At 36.3% G+C, this 20,945-nt stretch overlaps 1 long non-coding RNA gene across 1 annotated transcript in view; it reads left to right on the top strand.

Moving 5' to 3' along the window:
- Positions 1–13,462, top strand: part of LOC138155311 (uncharacterized) — a 76,965-nt gene extending 63,503 nt beyond the window's left edge. The window contains exons 2-3 of the long non-coding RNA XR_011166798.1: positions 12,135–12,291; positions 13,139–13,462. This is a non-coding gene — a long non-coding RNA (uncharacterized lncRNA). The remainder of the gene's footprint in view (positions 1–12,134; positions 12,292–13,138) is intronic.
- Positions 13,463–20,945: the final 7,483 nt, after the last annotated feature.

Genomic DNA, 20,945 nt, shown 5'->3' with positions numbered 1-20,945 from the left:
CTAGGTGCACTGAGTCCAAGAAAAATCACTCCAAAATATCTCTAATTTCCCAGCCCCTTCTCTGATGTGGCCAAATGATCAGCCCACCTAGGTTCCCATCAACCATCTTGGTTATATCCATCCTTTATTTCTCTTGTTCCTCTAGGTTCCTTCCCCTGGGGGTTGGGTTTTGTTGCCGCTGTTGTTTGGGTTTTTCTTTATTTTAGACCCTGAAACTTCCTCTGTGTCAGTCAAAATGGTCTATCTGATTCTTTTGAGGAATTCCCTCTAATTTCCATAACTTCTGTTAATGACTGAGACAGAGAACACATATACTCTTAATATAACCAACTGATGATCATTGCTCCCATATAGTACATATGGTATTATATACTATATGGTTCTACCATATAGTACATATAGTAAGCTTGGATCAATATATACAAACTAATATTCTTGTTTATAAATGTAGCCTCAACTAAATGACTCCTGAGGTTCCTCCTTCCCATGCTGAGATCCTATGATCACCTAAAATTGTGCTTAAGCTGGGAAGACAAGAATTACAGGGGCTGACCCCTACTCAGTGAAAAGCTTGTAAGAGAACACCTAGAAGTCTGTCCTTGATGGGTTCAAATTACCATGCCTAGGCCCTATCTATACTTTGGGAGAGAAAGAACTCGAGGATGTGAATATTGAAGCCTTAACCTTTTATTTTTGAAAAATGATAGAAAACAAAAGTGTCATAGGACTAGACATACAAATGCCCCATGTTTCAAAAGAGAGAATAAGATGAATCCTACCAATTATAGCTGAATGGGTTTGATGCTGATATTTGGCAAAAATCTAGAATGTATTGATATAGAGATAGTTTGTGAGTTCTTAGAATGGGAAGAAATTATTGCTGAGAACCAGTATAGGTTCATTACAGATTATCCCTAGCAGACTTAATTTACTCCCTTTTAAAATAAGATTACTAATGTGAAAAGATAAAAAATTAATAGTACTTCTGATTTATATTGTATTGATTTTACAATATAATTGATTTTATGTTATACTGGTTTTTATAATTGTTAGTATCTGACTGAACTCACCTTGCTCAGAAACTGGTCTTTCTTAGTCTAAATTATTTTAAAGGTATGGTTGAAAGGGAATGGTGTTATCATTCATGCAGTTAGCCCCTGGGATATCTGCTCATTGTCAGTAAACCCCAATAGGCTTAACCTGGTGTCATTCCACAAAAGAATTGTCATTTGTCCTTGCCTGTCCTTGTGCAGTTAGGCGAGGTTTGATCTCCTCCAAGGGGACATTAAATCTGGTGGTTTTGGACCCCAAACAAAAATTACAAGAGACAGACAAGTCCCCTAAAACAATGAATGTTCCTTAATTGTCAAAGGGGTGTGATTAGCCACACCTGAATGCCAGCCCACCTTCCCCAGTGGTGGTGGTGTTGTTCAGTCATTTCAATTATATCTAACTCTTCATGGAAACCCATTTGTAGTTTTCTTGGCAAAGTTACTGGAGTAGTGTGCTATTTCCTTCTTCGGCTCATTTCACAGGTGTGGGAACTGAGGCAAACAGGTTCAGTGACTTGCCTAGGATCACACAGCTAGTAAGTGTCTGAAGCCATATTTGAACTCATTGAAGATGAGGCTTCCTGACTCCATGCCTGTACTCTTTTCACTAGCTGCCCTTCTCCAGTGTAGCTAATTGTAATGTTCTCCAACTACACAGACATCTTCCCCATTCCTAGGTGTCAGAAGAGGAGATCCTCCCCTCCTCATTGAGGTCACTGACTTTGCTAAGGTTTCCAGAGTGACCCATTTTGTTAACAGGTATACTTATCACTATTAATAAACTGATTTTGCTCAAAGTTAGTACCTTAGTCTACTTTTATTGCATTTACTCACCACATTACACTGATAGATTAGCAGAATAGCATAAATGTAATATATCTGGGTCTTAACAAAGTATATTGACAAGGCTCCCATGATAGCCTTGTGGGAAAAATGGAGAGATGGGAAGGGAACATAACCAAGTAGATTCAGATCTGGCTGTATTACTGGAACCAAAGAATATTTATTTATGAATTGATTTCAACTTGGTAATGTCTTAAAAGAGTGCCTCAGGCTTCTGTCCTTGGCAGATCTATTTTCTTTTTTTTTTAAACTTTTTTTTTGATTTATTTCTTTTTTTTAAATTTTTTTTTATTAAAGCAATTGGGGTTAAGTAACTTGCTCAAGGTTACACGGCCAGTTATTATTTCTGGGTGTGGTGCTGAGTATCTGAGCCCCGATTTGATCCAGGTCATCCCGACACTGGAGCCGGTGCTCTTACTTGCTGAGCCACCTGGCCGCCCCAGATCTATTTTCAAGAACACTTTAAACTAACTTTCTGTATATATGTGTGTGTGTATTATATATTAATATATAAAACCTATATAATCTAGGCATATACTACATACATATACATGGATAACTAGAAAATGATTTTTATATATCTATGTATATGTTTATTTATTTATATAAATACCACCATTGCAAGTTTCTGAAGAATTAAAAGTTGCCCCCCAAAGGGCAAAGGAGAGGCATCATGATAGGTATAAACAGGTTGCAACCTATTACCAACCAACAATAGGCAAGCATAAAGGATACCATCACAGAGACATATGGCAGGAAAAGATGGCATGGCCATATGGCTAGAACAAAGAGGAATGCTGCTATATGCAAAGTACTAAGAGAAGTAAAGGAAAGACACCATTATGTTAAATGGATCTGCTGTGGAAAATTTACAGAAGGTCCTAGATAACAGCTATTAAAAGTGGGCAGGCATAAATGGCTTGAAATCTATAACAAGTCAAGAAATATTTACTAAGCCCTTACTGTGAGCCAGGTACTGTAGTAATTACTAGGAATATAAATGTAAGAAGAAAGCCCCTACCTTCAAGGAGCTTACATTATAACGGGGGAAGACAATACATAAAATGGGGGAAGGGAAGCACCCAGTCAAGAGAAGGAAAGATTGCAAGATCAAAGGTTACTTTAAATGTGTGAAGCACAGAGGTGAAGTTCTGGGGTGGAATGAGCTTCTAGGCTGAAGAAGTTTATAGGACACTGTAAAGAAAGGGCAAGAATCAAGAGTGTGAACTGGAAGGCATAAAATGAAAATGAAATATAAATGAAAAATTAAAAATATATCTATGGAGTCATAGATTCATTGAAATATATACATACATAGAGAATACAAATATATGTACACAAAATAATTTTGCCTAAAAAGATAAATTTTTATCCATTCCGAAATTTATTTAATTTTTTTTCCTATTTTAAAAATCATCTTTTTAATTTAGTTAAAAAGATTAAAGGTTTGTCTCTTCTAGTGCCTGTCCCATTACTGGGGGAAAAAACCCAACTAACACTCTAATGTATTGGTTCATTAATATTCTCATTTTGGGGGGGTTAGGAAGGGGTGTTGTCTTAATAGACTTCTGAAATGGTGTCAGCATCCAAGGTTCCATTACTATAGCAACCAAGAATAATGAAAAGACTAAATGTCAAATACATTCTATGTTGCCATGGTAACAATCAGCTGCTTTACAAAATGTGTTTACTGTTCCACTATGGTCAGTCTTGAAGACACCCTCAGCTATAGAAACATTCTAACTGAGGAGAATAGAGTTCAAATTTGCTGACACCTCAAGTAAGACAGGAACCCTTTAAGAGATGAAAGCAATTTTTTTCACTGTCCATCATGTAAGAAACTCACAGATTGAGTCCATAATGTATTAAGGTTTTTTTCTTTAAAGGGATTCAAGGGAACAAAAATATTCACCACTGTTCAAATAAGTATTTACCCTGTTTGTAACTGAGGAAATTGAAACATGAAGTTTATAGTATATCTGCATTGTTATTTCATATAATTTCAAAGCCATTTCAGTAAGCTTTTTAAAATAGGAAATTTGCAATATCAAAAAATAGGACTTTTATTTTTTTGAAAAGCAGTAGCACAAGAGGCCATGTGCATACCATATAACAGGGCTGAACTTAGCAAAACTAAAAAATATAGAAAACTTATTTTCAGTCCTCCCTAAATTCACCTTGCAGGACCCTGATTTTCCAAGAGGCCTCCTGGCTGCAAAGAAAATGATGCCTCAGTAATGACCAGACATTCCCTCCTTTAGTGGAACCAAAAAGTATTTATTTATGAATTGATTTCAACCTGGTGAGGTCTTAAAAGGGTGCTTCAGGCCTCTGTCCTTGACAGATCTATTTTCAAATACACTTTAAATTAACTCTCTGTATATGTGTGTGTATATTATATATACATATATGATACAATTGTTCTGTGCAGGACCTAAATCAGACCACACCTCTGATAGTTTAGGTTTGATATTAGAATAAAACAAGCCATTTATTTATTTATTTACTTATTATTAAGCCTTTTTTTTTTTTTTGGTTTTATTTTGAAACAATCGGGGTTAAGTAACTTGTTCAAGGTTATGCGGCCAGTTATTTCTGTGTGTGGTGCTGAGTATCTGAGCCCGGATTTGATCCAGGTCATCCCAACACTGGAGGCAGTGCTCTTACTCGCTGAGCCAAATGGCCACCCCAAAACAAGGCATTTAAAGGAAGGTTGAATTCTAAAATCTTTTCCATCTTGAAGGGTCTATGATTTTACCGTACCCCACCTATCACCCCCAGAATTGGTTCTTCACCAATCCTTGGAGTGATACATACTATTTGAGCGTTCCTTTTTTTCTTTTTTTGCATATACATAGATTGGCATTGGACACATTCAGATATACACTCATTAATAGTTTTTGAGGATAATAATAATAGAAACTCTCTGGGTGTGATGACACTCACTTATAATCCCAGCTACTTGGGAGGCTGAGGCTGGAAGATCTCTTGAGAATTCTGAGTTACAGAGATGAGGAATGGGGGTGGGGGTGGAGTGTGGCAGGGGGGAGAAGGGAGGAGAGAGACAGAAACAAAGACTGGGGTAGATCAAGAAAGGGATGAGGAGAAGGACTATGAGAGAAGAGGGAGGGAGAACATAAGGGATGGAGAGATATCACTGGTGCCTTATCCCAGTTCTCAACTTGAGCAACAAGTGGCCAAGACATGTTGTGTAGTGTACAGACTCTGGCCAAAGAGCCCTTATCCTTAGGGCCATAAATGACTGAGGATCTACATACATGCTCAGGGATAATGGTGGTTGATTTTATGGTTTCTACTTGTTTTCCTCCTTTTAATAAAACTTTTCTCTGTAATATGAACTACAAGTTTGCAAGTGAAGAATCAATCTTAGGACACTGGGGAGAACAATGTAGACCATTTCCCAGGTTTCCTATGAGCCAAATAAATGAAAAAAATCCTCCAAAAAGTAGCATAAGAAAGTCTCTAAAATAAGTAGTTGCATTTTAAATTTGTCTTTTCTAAGCTGAACATCCCTAGTTCCTTCATTCAATTCTTGGATGATATAGTTTCAAGACATTTTCAAGTTTCAAGTCCTGGGTTTCAGGGAGGTGATACGTTTACTTTTCATATTTTACCATATTTTAAGTCTAGGTACCTTGATTAAGAATAGAAATAATATGAATCAAGTACTTTAGTAAATATACCTATGTATAGCTCATATTTTTCTTTAATTTGATTTTATATTACAATATAATATAATATAATAAATATAATATAATATAATAAATATAATATAATATAATATAATATAATATAATATAATATATAATTACAATAATATGCACAAAAAGATTTTCCAGATGATCAAAATTCATTTACCAACTGTTTGAACAAAGTACAAACCCTTAAAGGAATTCAGTACCTCACTATCTCTGACTGTAATTTGAAAGAGGAAATAAAAATCAATCGTGTTATCTATAAATAATCATGGAACAAAAGAGTAATCAGAGTAGCAGTGTAATTTTATTGGCCATTGGTATTACTGGAGGGCAAGAATCATGTAATTTAAACTCATCTGAGAGACTATTAATCTGTAATATTAGTCCATAACATAGTTCAATCAATCTTACAACTTTCAGACATTATAAGTAATGAAGGGCAAGCTCATTGTTCAATAATAATTCCCACAGATGTAATGCTGAACAAAAGAGTGAATGTGGATTGCTTCTTGTGATGAAAGAGAAAACATTGATGAAATGCTGCTTCTCAATGACTATGCTTATAGGATGAGTTATCAAAAAGTTTCCTACTTGTCCAGAAAGATTCAGCAATGGCATGTTCTGATTAATTTGATAGTCTCATTAATAATTACCATATTTGCCAAATATGGATCACCATTTGTGATAAAATCAATAGATGGGGGAAAACACAATACCAAAATTACACTTGTATAGAATCCTATAACTTTTTTTTTTAGTACATTCAGGGGAGCTGTGACTAGGAGCCAAGGGTTGCTGTGACCACTGTCTGCTCCTTTCTGTGGTAAGGTCTAGGATATGTGCTGTCACAAATCAAGTGTTCAGTGCTCCTGGCATGTATACTACCCAACAACAGGAAGTATTCAGGATTATCATCCTAGTTTCCTATGTCTCTCTCAGACTCTCAAAACACAGCTACTGCTTTCTCATTGGCTCCACCGTCTGGTAGGTTATGTCCCAAATTCTTACATTATTCTAGCATAGGTGTATGGATTTGTAATGGTAATGGGAATTTGAAGATCTTCCATGGCCCTTAATGAGCTTAAGGTAAGTTGAAGACTTTACATGATTTGAAGATTTTCCCTGTCCCCTTGTAGACTGAATGGAGCCTGTGGTGGGGGGAGTTTGATGAAGGGTGGAGCAGAGGCCACAGGAAGCTGGGAGTCAGAATGGCTAGGTGGAGAGAGGAGAGAGGATGGCAGGAAAGCAGACAGGCTAGTGAGTAAAAGTTTTGTTTGTGGGAAGGCTTGTTTGTGGCTTTCTGCTGTGTAGTGGTGTATTAATGTCTATGTTGCTATGATGGATTTGGTTTCCTGTTGTTGGGATTTGGTTTTATGGTGTCTGAATAAATGTTTTTCTTCCATATTATATATGGAGAGTCTGTTATATTTTGCATTTGACCACTATGCCAGCATATTCACAGTTGCTGTCGGCCCTGTGAATATTGTGTTGGCACTACAGGATTATTCAGTCAGAATCCCCTATCTTATTAGATTCCTCCTCCACTTCTGTCATAATTCCTTAATGTTTATACACAGGCACAGTGTAGATCTCCTTTGATCAGATTATTAATGTAGAGAGTATCCTCTAACTTGTAAGTCCATAAACAGGCTGTATATCTCCCTGACGATAATAAGGGTACTCCTGAGGGTTTGAGGCATCTCTTTTGAAATGCCATTGGCATTTGCAGTATGTTCTCTACCATGTTTATCACCAATAACTAGCACCCCAGTTCCATTTAACCAACTGATATCAATTAGTTTTTTCAAAGAGATATACAAGTTTTGTTTGTTTGCTTTTTTTTCCACATCAAAATTTATGGAATATCTACTGTGTATAGGGCCTTTTACCTGGCACAAGGGTGAAGATTATAGAATTTATATCTCAAAGGGACCTTAGAAATAATTTGCTCCAATTTTTTCCTTTTGTAGATTAGAAAACAAATTGAGAGGAATTTGAAATTAGAGTTGGGATTAGATTTGAACTTTGCACAATGATTGGTACATAGTAAGCACATAATGGGCAGCTAGGTGGCACAGTGTATAGAGTGCCAGGCCTGAAGTCAGGAAGACTCATCTTCCTGAGTTCAAATCCAACCTCAGATTCTTATTAGCTGTGTGACCCTGAGCAAGTCACTTAACCCTGTTTGCCTCAATTTCCTCATCTGTAAAATGAAATGGAGAAGAAAAGGGTAAAATATCCAGTATCTTTGCAAGAAAACCTCAAATGAGGTCATGAAAAGTCAAACACAACTGAACAACAACAAAGCACATAATAAATACTTTTTTCATTTCTTTATTCAAGTAACTTGCCTCAGGTCACATATATAATAAGGAGTATCATCAGAATTCAAACCTAGGTTCTCTGACTCCAAATATAATGATTTTTTAAATTTTTTTTCCACGAGATGTTCTATACTGCCTTTCATGTGTTTCCTTTCTCAAGCAACATAATATCTTAAACCTTAAAGGTCCCTTAAAGTCAAGAATGACATCCATTTCAATAATAAGGCCTTTTGGAACTTTTTCAGTCACATCACATACACTACTTTTTACTCTTGGATGTTAAAGCCTCTAAGAATTGTTCCCTTAATCTGACACTACCTGAATCCTGAGGAGTTGGTCTTTGTCACCTTTCCAACAATATCAGAAGATCATAACTATAGAATTGGAAGAACCTTAAAGGTTATCTAATACAAACCCTTCATTTCACAGAGAAAGAAACTGACCAGCCACGCACATACTGATTAAAAAATTATGTGGTCTTCTAATAATTGTTCAGCACAATTGATTAATGTCATTAAAAAGTTTGCCTACTTTTAAAATTTGGCCAAGGACAGCCCTGCCAGCCAGAATTAATTGGCTATTACTTCTTTACAACATGGTGAGGTTTAGAGAAAGGAAGTAATTATATTTCCCTAGAAGTCATAGCTAGTGATGGATCAAGGGGAAAGTCCTCAGATCTCCAGAATGCAGACTCCGATCTAGAGGGAATATGCATATCCAAATTTAGGCTGATGGTTGGAAAAGAGCCCAGTCATATACCCAGACCCAAAGGAATTGTTGGATCACAGCATACAACAGTGTGTAAATTACTCGAGGCAAACAAAAATAGGCTGAAGCACAGATATTCTTGCAAAAAGCCTAATTAATCCTCAGAATATAAGCAAAGCCCTAAGATGGAGGGCTCGATATATAGGAACTTTAATTGATTCCTCCACAGTTTGGAGTAGGCCTCTTGAAGTTAGAAAACCATCAAGAAGACCAATTAAGAAAATACTAACTGCATCCATGAGGAAAACAAAACAAAACATGACATCAGCAGAAAACCAAAGATTACAGTGCTGAAGATTGGGGAAACATTAATTTTTACTTATGAAATTGACTTTTTCACTTAAGACTATATCAAGACTATTATTAGAAGAAAGCAAAGTGTGTTCTGTAAGATTTGGGCATTTTCATTACTGTAAAACATCTATAGCAAAGTATATTTAAGGGATATTTTACTTCCAATGGACTGGGAAGACATGTTCCCATTGAGGAAAGGATAAACTCTATTTGATAGATTGATATACCAAGAAGCAGACTTATTCCATAATTATAGAAATTCCCAGATGGAGTTGTAATACTGCAGAACAACCTTTCACCATGCTATATATCAGAAAATGTTAAGAAATTTATCTAAGAAGTAGAGATAAATATATACCAATGACTTGGGAAATTTCCTGATTTAATCTCTATCAAAAACCTATGAGCTATAATCAAGGATAGAGTTAGAAAAATGGCCTTTTTCTCAAGGATATGCTTAATTCCAGTATGATAAGTATAGTTTAATGACGAAGAATTGAAGAATATGTGTCAAAATCTTGTGAATTTAATGCCATATCATGTAAAACAAGTGATTATAGCAGAAGGACACAGTCTATATTTAAAGGTTTTTTTTTTAGTTTGTAAAGTATATTGTACAAGCCAATAAATTTAATTATTTTACTTTGTCCCTATTAATTTATAAGAACACTGTAAAATAGATCTTAGTGTCAAGACTTCTGACCCTGATTTCAGGATCCCTTGACCACTGCCACTGATATGCCCTTAGAATGCAGAGAAAGTAATCTCTGAGGAGGTTAGGTGACATACTAGGTAGAGCACTGGGCTTTGTGTCAGAAAGGCCTGAGTTAAAATCCTTCTTCATATACCAGCTACCCGAGTGACACTAGCAAGTCAATTAACCTCTTTTAATCTCAGTTTCCTCATCTGCAAAAAGAAAATAACACTGATTTCACAGCATTATTGCAAAGGTCAAATGAAATATTAGATATAAAGTGCTTTGCAAACCATAAAGCACTGAAAAAATATATTATTCTTTTTCTCAGAGATAGTTTCCACTGCTTCTGACCATGTTTTGTCATTACTGCTCTTCTCCTGAGTGTACACATATAAGTCTCTAGTCAATGAGGTCAGAAATATCAAAAATAGCACTTTAGGTACAAAGGAAACATCTCTGTTAATATCCTGAAAGAAAAAGCAATCAGGACCACATATAAACACAAATTGCAACATATGCAGAGACTTGTGAAATTGCTGTACATCATTTGTTTAAAGTGTCTCCTACTTTAAGTACACTGGCTATAGCTATCCCTTCCCAAAATGAAGTGCTAAGAAAATAAAGAGGCCTATGGGCAGCTGACTTCAGGAGACATATCAGAATGGGAGTCAACCCCTGCCCCCAACCTATTCTGCCTTCCATTTCCACACCTTGTTGCCCACGGTGCTGGTGGCTTAGTTCAGGTGATTTAGTTCCACTCTTTTTTTTTGCAGATAAAGAAAATGAAGGGGACCTCCCCCCAAAATTGGCATGCATCAGGTCACATAGAAATTTACTGGCAGTGCAGTGATTAGAACTTGGTCTAGTACTAGCTCCTAGGCTAGTGCTTTTATCATTACACTGAAATAATTCTCTACCTAACTTTCCAATCAATCCCTCCACTTCTGTCTCTCCCATTTGTTCAAACTTTTGTAATCCCTTCCCCAAAGATAGTGAATCTAGTTAGAAGAGTGGCCAATAGGCCTCTAAGAAGTACTTTAAGGCTGAAACAATTATTGAATGGTAGACTCAGATTTAGGAATACCTAGATTTAAGTCCTAACTCTGACACATACTAGCTATGTGAACCTGGCCAAGTTGCTTAACCTCTCCATAATCCAGGCAATTCTTTAAGACTATAAATTGTAGAGAAGGTGTTGATCTGCATTGGTAGAGGGGGTTCCTTCACCTGAGAATTCCCTGTACTACTAAAATTATAAATCTAGTCCCTATCTTTATCCCTTTTACTAATCCAGTTAAACTCTTTAGCTATGAATTTAAGCCACAAGAGATTTATAAACATTCAGGATCTAAATGAAAAAAGGAGTTCTGTGGGATGGGTGGGAACACGTGAACTTGGGATGGAGAGAGGTTCTGTACCTCCATCTCACAATGAATTTGTGTGAGTCACCTAGTACATCTGGAAAAGGCTCCTTCTTGTGCTTCAAGTACTGATGATAGAAGAATACGTGCCATCAAGTGAGAGGTCATTTTATAGTGCTGAAAGGGAAAAGAGACAAGTAGCAGTAGCTGGTGAATCCTTGCTGAAGGGTATCAAGACAGTGATTTCTTGTCCTGAAACAATAGAGTTGTCTGCTATTTTCCTAGGATATGTATCTGGGATATAATGGAGGACCTTACTGAACATTTTCATATTAACAATCACAACCCATTTTTGATTTATGTGGGGACAAAGGATAACACTGGAAAAAAATTTAGAAACCATTACTACTAGGATTATGAAGTCTTGTGGAATGGGGTGGGAGTGTGGAGGGAAGGGGGAGAGAGAGAGAGACAGAGAGAGAGACAGAGAGAGAGAGAGACAGAGAGACAGAGACAGAGAGACAGAGAGAGAGAGGGGGAGAGAGACAGAGACAGATAGAGACAGAGAGACTGAGACACAGAGGGAGGGAGAGGGAGAGAGAATTGGGTGTATTGGTGGTGGTTTTATCAATACTGCTAACAAAATGAAAAATTCAGAAGAAAAAGAAAGATGTGGGAGTTGAAGACTGCTTCTGGGATTTGGATTTTGGGAGCATCACTTGAAATATAGGAAAGATAGTAGGTTATGATGAACAGTAAAACATTTTGCTTAAATCTAACAAAGAAGATTCTAAACAGGAAAAAAGCAAGAAGGAGAAAAATCTCACAAAGATTACAAGTCTAGTACTGTAGAAAACAACAGGTGTACATATTTAGCCAATATAAATACACTATAGTAAGAAAACTTAAACCACCTCAGTCCCAAAATGCTTGATTTCTGTGCTAAGGAAAGAGTTGTGACATCCAAGAACAATACTAATTTAGCATATAAATTGATTTTTATATTCTACTCTTTTATAAAATCTTACACAGATCTCTTCAAACTCTAAAATTCTATTTTGTGATTTTTTAAACAGATCTGAAGAAAATAAGAAGTTTGACAAGTAGCCCAGAGTTAATTTTATAACCTCTGACACCGTTGCCTCCAATCATCAGAAATATAAACAAAATTTCAACTTCATTCTGAAGCACAGAAGGATGTGGATCAACATACTCAAAGATAATTTTTTAAAAGTAGGTGTTAAATAATTACTTTTGAGTGGGTGAACATAGATTCCATACATTTATAATCCCATAATCCTTCAACATACACTTATTAAGTGTATACTATGTGCCATTAGTGGGTACAAATACAAAAGTGAGGCAGTATCTGGTCTCATGGAGCTTAATATAGAGGGAAGTGGTAGCCAAAGAATGGTATTTATGTTCTGGAAAGTAGTAGAGATTGAATGAAGTCATAAGGCAATTGATTGCCCATGTCCTTTTTAGTAGCAATGGTAGGTAGCATTCATTTGATTATTGTTTCTAGGACAAGAACATGTGGAAAGGGGAAAAAAGAGGGAGTACATGTCAAGGCAAATGGCTAGATGGTAGCAGTGTCCTAGTAGATGGCTGACTCGGAATATATAATTCTATAAACTGAAGAAAATGAGATACCATATTGGAGTAGTTGGTTTATACTGGATGCCATACATTTGTTTAATATAGTCATTGGCTTTGTGCAACTCATTAAGAATATTGTTGATACATGTCTAAAATGATGAATAATGTTAAAATTGTGTTATAAAGGAAGGAGAGTTTTCTAATTAAGGAGACAGTCTAATTAGTGACTAGTGCTAGGGACGTGGAGCCTGCAGAACTGGGCTTCAATCCTATCTCTTCACACTTATTAGCTATGTGACTCTAAGCAACTCACTTAACCTTAGCCTCAGTTTCCTTCTCTGTAAATGGAAGTAATAATAAAGATAGTACACTGTTGTTGTCAGGATCCAGTGAGAAAGTGTATATAAAGTGTTTTGCAAATCTTAAAATCACCGTATAAATGTTAGTTATTATCATGCTGATATTTTGCTTCGAACAGGTTAATTGGAAATAAGAATGCACATTAATTTGTGCATACAAAACAAATGGGAACATGTTCTGACGTGGAGGAAGATTGAAGTACTGATGTTCCATTTCTTCAATAGTGGATTAAATGTGAGCAGCTATTTGCAAAAGAATTAATCCATTCAGGACTTTTCAGTATGTGCCTGGTACATAGTAGGTATTGAGTAAATACAGAATTGAATCATAAAAAGAATAAAACATTTCCTGAATTGTTAAAAGATTGTTTTAGAAGCACTTTAGATAACTTGATTTCTATTTAACGTTTCATAAAATAAAAAGGTTTAGTTAATCTTTAAGAGGAAAACATTAAAGCTAATTGGATTTTTAAATTTGAAAAGTCCACAGGGAGAGGCTTCTCTTGATTAAAAAACTTCGGCCAGGTTTAAGAGCAGGGTAATTAACTGCCAGATCAAATTTGGGTTAAACAAGTCCTGAATTTAGAAGAAACGGAAAAAACAAAAACAAAATGAAATGCACAGAAAAAATGCACGGAAGCCTTCTAAGTACCAGATTGAGTTTTGTTTCATGTTTAGGTGTAAATTTTACTCCTAGATACTTATACATAATTCTCACAGAATACAATTGACATTTTTCATGAGCATTATTAAATTGGTTATCTTAGTTTTAGCCTGGTTAAGTATATTAAGGCATTTAAAATACCAAATTTAATTAGTGGAAAGTGACTATATTCATGAATTAGTAGGGTACACGAAGCAATTTATAACGCATTACAGACTTTAATTAATGTACATTGTATAGAATGGTTCAGCACTATGTAGTCTGCATACTTATTACTTCGTAGAGCACCTCTCTTACAAAAATGTCCAAGAGCTTTACAAATGCTATCTTGTCCCTACATGTACCAGGCATATTGGAGTTACTTCTCTATCTGGAAAACATATTCAAGTCAAATATCATAGTGAAAATGATGACAACGAAATCAGCTGTATAAGGCAAAGTCCTCTGACTAGACTCCAAAATTCCCTTTAATTATTTTAGGTTGTGAATAGATGACCATGTCAACATGAGCAGTGAGCTATGGAGATCAAGCTTACTGGAAGGGAGTGGGATGAGAGGAAAATTCAGTCAGTCAACAGTAAACAGGTATTGATTAAGTGCTAAGCCCTGGGAATACAAATAAATACAAGTAAAAAGAAGACAGTCCCTGCCCTCAAGGAGCTTATGTTCCATTATGTGTCAGAGACAGGACTTGAATCTACATATTCCTGATTCTGAGTCTGGCTGTCTACTGTACTTCCAGCTTCTTGTGACCTTAATAAAGGGATAATGTGAAGAATAAGGAAAGTAATCATTCTCTCACCTGGACAAACAATATTTTAAAATATTAGGATTTAGGGCTGAAAGGGCTCTTGGAATCAGCTAAACCAGTATCTCATTTTACAGAAGTGAAAAGTGGCACAGAAAGGTTTAGTGATGCCTAAGACTGCTTCTACTTTAAGTAGTAGATCTGGCATTCATACCCAGGTCCTTTAATCCTCCAAATCAGTGTTCTGTTTGCTTCACTATTGTTTTCTGCTCTGGCTGCTATGTTTTTGGGGGAATATTAATAAATTTCAGCATGATCAGAGAAGAGCAACCCAGTTATTGGGATGGCTCAAAACTATGTCATATGAGAATCACTTGAAAGAATTGGAGGTGTTTATCCTGGTAAGAGAAAATGTAGGGCTGGGGAGTACAGGGTTTGAGAATGAGACATCATTACTGCGACTCAGTTTTTTAGGGATGACATGTAGAAAAGAGATCATATTTGTTTTATGGAGATGCAATAACTGGAAACAGTAAGAAGTTAGAAGGGAACATCATTGACAAGCCATTGATTTTTTCCCAAAGACTGCTCTTCATTTAATTGATTAAAAAATTTCCTTCTCATCAAAGTTGAGATGAATACATTATTTCATTTTCTTCCATTTTTTTATACTTTAGAAAAAATAGATTGCTCATTCACTTAGAATTTATGTTGATCTGTAGATCACCCCCCCCTTTTTTTTGCCATATACAGTTAATATAACTTTACCAGAAGTATGTATTGAACAGCAATTTCATTTCTTAGAGTTAATCTGAAAAGAAAAAAAAAGTGATGTTGATCCCTTTTGCTTTTATTGCACATCATAGTCATTTCTGAATTTCTGAGCATTTATTCCACCCCTGGAATTGCAACAAAGAAAAAAAAAGCAAAATCAATTTATACAATGGCCATGTCTGAAAATGTATGCAGCCTCTCATGTCCCTCTGCCAAGAGGAGGGAGCCATGTATGGTTCACTATCTATTTTCTAGAACCAAGATTGGTTATTACAGTTACTCAGAGTTCATCTTCCTTTAGTGTTCTTTTCATTTGTGTGACCATGTGTATTGTTCTATTGTTCTTCATTCTGCACCAGTTTATACAAATCTTCCCATATTTCTTTGAATTTCTTATATTCATCATTTCTTCCTGCACAGTAAGATATCAGTACATTCCTATACCACAGTTTATCCTGTTTATGGCTTATCCAATTTATAGGTACCCACTTTGTTTCTGATTCTTTGTTATCACAAAAAGTGCTGCTATGAATATTTTCATATATCTTGGACTTCTATTTCTGTCTTTGGCCTCCACATGATATGTGCCCACCATGGGATTGCTGAGTGAAAGAATATAAATAATTTAGTCATATTTCTTAAATTATTCCTTATTATTTTCCAGAATGGTTGGATTAATTCACATCTCTACTAACAGTTTATCAATATTCCTGTCTTCCCATAACCTCTCTAATACTGTTTCCATTTTTTGGTCATCTTTACCAATTTGCTGAAAATGAGGTAAAACTTCAGAGTTATTTTAATTTGTATTTAGTTTGTGATCTTGAGAGTGTTTTCTTATGGTGTCATTGATGGTTTGTAGTTCTTTTTCTTTTTGCTTTTTGGAGTGGGGGAAGGAAGGGCAATCGGGGTTGACTTGCCCAAGGTCACATGGCTAGTAAGTGTTAAGTGTCTGAGGCCGGATTTGAACTCAGGTCATCCTGACTCCAGGGCAGGTGCTCAATTCACTATGCCACCTAGCTGCCCCTAGTTTGTAGTTCTTTTAAAACAAAAGTGTTTTTTTCATACCTCTCAGCCACTTTGGGGGAATAATTTATGGTCATCTATTTGTATCAATTATTTTTATATGTTGGATATCTGAATTTTATAAGTGATTATACAATGTAAATAGTTTTCCCCACTGGTTGATTTTCTTATTCAATGAGTCTCTTCTCCTCCTCCCCTCCCCCCACAGTCACCTTGTATTTATTTGTCAAACATTTGTATTTATATGTCAAATATTGGGGAACCTCTGCTGGACCTAAAGTAATCCATTCCCTTCTAATCTGAGAGGTAACTCTCAGCTCCAGACCCATCCATGTAGTGTTGAGTTCAGTCCTGGAGGGAACCTGGCCTCTAATAGTCAGTCAACCAGCATTTATTAAGTGCTGACTGTGTGGCAGATACTGTACTAAGTCCCTCTATTGAGAGAGGTGTAGGTTACTTTTCTCATACTTTTGGCTTGCTAAATGGCCACTCTGGTGATAATTTACTAATAGCTTTGATTGTGCTTCATGTCTAGGGATTCCCAACATGGCAAATTAAAAAAAAATAAAGGTACTCCATTGTAAGGAGATAGGCTTTTTTAAACCTACATATAAAAGAAGTGCTAAAGACCACAAACAACTCAAAATATGAATTAAGAGAACAAATTAGACAAGAATTGGGTAACTTTAACTTTAACTATTTAACCTCTCTTAGGTTATTTATATATACATATATATATAAATTATATTATATATATTATATACTTATAAATATAAGTACTTATATATATATATATATAAATATAAATACTTATATATTTAACCTCTCTTAGGAGGCTGACACTTAAATTTCTTGTTTTTGTTTTTGTTTTGTTTTGTTTGCTTTTTGGAGGGCAATTGGGGTTAAGCAACTTGCCCAAACTCACACAGCTAGTTTTGTGTGTGCGTCTGAGGCCGCATTTGAACTCAGGTCCTCCTGACTCAAGGGCCGGTGCTCCATTCACTTCTCCACCTAGCTGCCCCTGACACTTAAATTTCATCAAAAAATAAAAGTAGTTTACAGAATACTGTTTAGGTTTTTATGCTTTATCTCAGTTCTGTGCTGTCCAAATAATTCCTAGAGTCCATGTTTTCTTTTTAAATGGTCTAGGTTTGGGACAATCTTCTTGTGAATGATTGTCTTATCTAAGAATAGTGGAATAGGGGACTGTTGCTAGGGACTCCTCTATTTGCTAGTCAGCTCTGATCTGATTGGACCTGTGACCTCTGGACCTCTGGAACTCACAAGGTCACCTCCAAGCTGTGATAGTAATGGCAATTAAAGATTCCCCTGTATTGGCTTGGTTTTCAAATTGATTGTATTAAAACCCAGAGTTTGTTAATCCCACCTGTGGGATGGGCTTGTTGATGTGAAAAGAAAGTCCTGAACTGGGAGGAGCTGGTGATGTAGATTTGGAGAGACAGGAGAGAGGCGAAAGATTTTTTTGGAAGCAGCACCTCGTGGGGAGAGAGAGAGACTAAGAGGATTGCTGGTGGCCGCTTTGAATTGCCCTGGACTTTTGAGACCTGCCCCCTGAGCTGCGAAGGACTGAGGAGACATGGCTGTTTTGCTGGTACTTTGTCTGTCTGTTTTGATGTTATTTTGCCAGATTTGTCCACTGGTGAAAGACTGTCCTGTTGAAGAAGTCCTGGAACCTGGCATTTGGTTAAGAAGGCCTGAGACTGTCCTGCAGACAGAGAGTGAATACTGTCCACTGGTGAGGGACAGTACTGTTGTTGCAGGGGTCTGGAGACTGTCCGGCAGACAGAATGAATACTGTCCACTGGTGAAGGACAGTGCTGTTGTTGCAGGGGTCTGGGAGCCTTTCTGTTGGTTCAGAAGCCCTGAAGAAGGATTTTCTTGTTGTATGTTTACAGAAATCCTGGAAGAGGGCTTTGCTAATGTGTTCAGGGGTTCTAGGACTGTTCTACAGACAGAGGATAAATTCATGAAGGGACTGGCAATGTATCTTATGGCCTTGCTAAGCCTTGTCTCCCCAGGAACTAAGATTGCTGAGAACTTGCCTCGTGTCAAGATGAAGAAAAGACCTCCATTTGGGTATTAAGTGCTGTGTTTAAACTTGATGTAACTCTGGGGTAGATTCAATTGTGATCCAGGGGTGGGGAACTTTTGACCTTTTTGTGTTCTATGGTTGAGCAAATGAATGTATTTTACTTATGTTTGGAAACTAATCTCCATTTGAGAAGAGGGGCTTTGTGGTGGACTTAATTAAGGTATAGCCTAGGGGTGGAGAAGTATTTAGAACAGAGACTTTGTAATTGATTGAATGATTGGAAGGTCCTGGGGTGGGGTAGTACTTGGAGATTATTTAATCATACTTAGTAAATACTGTATTCTGAATGATGTCATGTTTTGATCTTCTCTGTTCTGGGTTTGTTACTGAATAAAATAGAGAGCACCTAGCTGGTATTTTGAACCTGGGAAGTTGCCTTCTTTTGGCATTACATTACACAAGCCTGGATGGGTCCATCCTGGGTTAGAGCCTAATTTGCTCAAGATAAGGAAAAAACAAACACAAAAGAAATAGCCCAAAACCAAGCTTAGACTTGTCTTTGAATGACATATACTTTAGATGCCATGTTCTCACAGCTGCTTTGGCTGGAATGATGAGAGGAAAACCCATCCACCCTAATCCTGCCATATCATGGGAAGTGACTTGAAACAATCCTAACATGATTTACAACAAGGAGGAAAGAAATGGGCATTTATTAAACACCTATTATGTGTTGTCTTGTCATTGTTGTTATTGTCTAGGGATTTCAGTTGTGTCTAACTCTTTAAGACCCTATTTGTGTTTTTTTTTTTGGCAAAGACCCTGGAGTGGTTTGCCATTTCCTTTTCCAGATAATTTTACCAATAAGAAAATTGAGACAAACATGATTAAATGACTTGTCCAGGGTCACACAGCTACTGTGTCTGAGGCCAGATTTGAACTCATGAAGATGAGTCTTCCTGAGTGTAGAGATCCACATTTTAGATATCAGGCAGATCTTTTACAGATAACTGTTGACTTAATCATATAAACTAGTGGCCTAGTGGTCCAAACTTTTTTATCTTGTGCCCCCTTATTGCTAAAATATTTATGATATTTAGTGCATGTAGGTTTATGTATTTGTAAATTATACAATGCACTAGTATACTTATATATGTATATATTATATATATATCAAATAAAAGTGGAATTTAAAATGGATGATCTAAAGATGAAATATTTAAAAAATATTTTATTAATAGTACATTTTTTTGCTCTCAATAATAATAAAAGAAATACCTAGCATTGATGTAGTGGTTTACATATGTCATTTGATCTTCAAAACAGTCATGTGAAGTAGGCACTGTTATTATCCTGATTTTTACAGTTGAGGAAACTGAAGCTGAGAACAGTGGAGTGACTTGCCCAGGGTCACATAGCTAGTAGGTATCTGAGGCAAGATTTGAACTTAGCTCTTTCTGACTTCAAGTCCATTGTTCTATATACTACTCCACCAATTACATTACAATCAATAAACTTGATCAAATGTTTTACTGTTTTTAAAAATCTTGATTTTACATCTTGTGATATCTTGATATGATTTGAAGGTTTGGTTCTAAATTTATTTCATTTTGATATGTAGTTTTAATGGTTGTCACACCTAAAGAAAATACCTCACAAACCTGAGTACATTCAAATGGAAGGAATGCATCTTTGTCTATATTTATTAAACATATGGTGAAGGAGAGTTTGGAGGAAGACCAGCAGTATTACACAGGGTTAGCAGTTAACTAATCTTTATTACTACTTACAAGAGGAGGAGAAGAGATGCTAATAAGAAACAATTTGTGCGTTTGTGTGTGTGTGTGTGTGTGTGTGTGTGTATGTGTGTAAGATTATTTTTCCAAGGGCACCTGTACAGCTGCTCTGGGTGTACAGGTTGTAAGGCAAGTACAATGGGAGAGGTTTGTAGCTAGCAGAATCACCCCCAAGGGTGGCCACCTGCTAGAAGGAGCAAAGTTAGGAAGTATTATAATAGGTAAAGGGGATGGTATAATTGTGTTGGAAACAAGCTCAACAACTGGCTATTTTAAGAAGATAGGATGTGACACATCTTCCCATTATTTGAGGGTTTATCCTTTGGGGTCATGACATGGTACAACAGGGATGAGGCCCCTACTTTGGAGGTCAATGACATAAACAATAATTAAATCCATTTCAAATAACTTAGGTAATTAAGAAGTCTCTCAGGGGCAGCTAGGTGGCACAGTGAATAGAGCACTGGCTCTGGAGTCAGGAGGACCTGAGTTAAAATGAGGCTTCAGACACTTGACACTTAACTAGCTGTGTGACCTTGGGCAAGTCACTTAACCCCAATTGCTTTGCCTTCCCCCCTCAAAAAAAAGAAGCCTCTCAAGTTGATTTTATTTATGTGTAAGATTGTACATACATTATATCCTCCATAAACTTTGTTTGAGCTTAAATTTAAAATTGTACAGAAAAATTGGACACATGCTTCTATACATATAAATTATATCATGGTAGCAATCTAAAATGTAAAATCCTGCCATGTATCAAAATAGTTTCCTTCTTATATAGAAAGAAGTTGCATTATATACATGAAAGTCTATGTAATATATAACATACAAAAGCCTGCATTCAGTTACAATTGACATGCAGAAT

This window comes from Petaurus breviceps, unplaced genomic scaffold (assembly GCF_028583685.1).
Source record: "Petaurus breviceps papuanus isolate PSGF00001 unplaced genomic scaffold, PetGlider_PUasm1.0 91133, whole genome shotgun sequence".
NCBI lineage: Eukaryota > Metazoa > Chordata > Mammalia > Diprotodontia > Petauridae > Petaurus > Petaurus breviceps.
Note: the sequence above shows the minus strand (reverse complement) of the source record. Positions and strands in the feature narration are given on the sequence as shown.